The 1082-nt window shown below is 32.4% G+C and overlaps 1 protein-coding gene across 1 annotated transcript in view; it reads left to right on the top strand.

Moving 5' to 3' along the window:
• The window catches only part of LOC106871357 (growth hormone secretagogue receptor type 1), an 878042-nt gene that overhangs the window by 453507 nt on the left and 423453 nt on the right, over positions 1-1082 (top strand). The window lies entirely within an intron of this gene.

Here is a 1082-nt window from a genome sequence, read left to right as displayed (position 1 = left end):
TATACATACATATATATATATGAGTTGGCGTGCATATTGCTCAACATAACATATTTCAATATGTATTGTGAGAGTTTTGGTTGGTGTATTCTGGTTGCTGAGTAATAAAGAAATTTTGTTTATTTAACCGACATATTTTTATATACCTATTTATCTATTTCTAGTTATCACTTTCCTCCCTCCCTCACCCCTCTCTCTCTCCCTCTCTGTCTCTCATTATATACATACAAACGTGTATGTGTATGTGTGTGTATGTATGCTATTGAGTATGAGTGTGTATCTTATTTCTCTTTATGAAAAAACAATTGAAATCTGTATATGTTTGTTTACGCACCCGCAACTTAACGATTTTGCACTTAAAAAGAGTATTAGGGTCGATTTTTGCAAATGAAACCAAGTCATAAAAATATTATGATTGTTGAAATTTGAAACAGAAAAAGTTTTCTAACCCATACATCTAACCTCTTATTTATGATAGTAAAGAAAACCTCACATTTAAAGCAAATATCATTCCAAATTTAACCTTCCTGTAATAATTTTAAATTAATCTATTGATTGAAAACTTGAATAGAAGTAATGAGGTTCATGACCCATACATAAAACCACTATAACAATAATTCGATATTAAAATTTCCTACATCTGTTTATCAGATATCAAAAGCCTTCATTACTGAACCCATAAACATCGTAAACGTATGAAAGCAGGAAGCAGTTTCTTCTATCCAGCATTCGTGAATACTTCGTTCTGTGGAGTAAAACTGAGTATAGTGTAAATACTTGCATATAATAAATAATATGTAGTTTCGTTTGCCAGTGTGTGTGTGTGTGTGTGTGTGTGTGTGTGTGTGTGTGTAAATTCATAGATAAATGGTTATAGATAAATGGGTAGTACAGATTCACATCATCAACTGCAGTTCAAAGTAGAATTTTAGTGGTATACCAATTTAAGCACTCAGAACGCATACCTATTAGTTTGAGTCACCCAGACGAAAACTCCTCATATCTTACACACACACACAAACACACAAACACATATATACACACACACATACAGACACACACACACGCATACACACACACAC

Source organism: Octopus bimaculoides, chromosome 1, assembly GCF_001194135.2.
Source record: "Octopus bimaculoides isolate UCB-OBI-ISO-001 chromosome 1, ASM119413v2, whole genome shotgun sequence".
NCBI classification, from domain to species: domain Eukaryota; kingdom Metazoa; phylum Mollusca; class Cephalopoda; order Octopoda; family Octopodidae; genus Octopus; species Octopus bimaculoides.
Note: the sequence above shows the minus strand (reverse complement) of the source record. Positions and strands in the feature narration are given on the sequence as shown.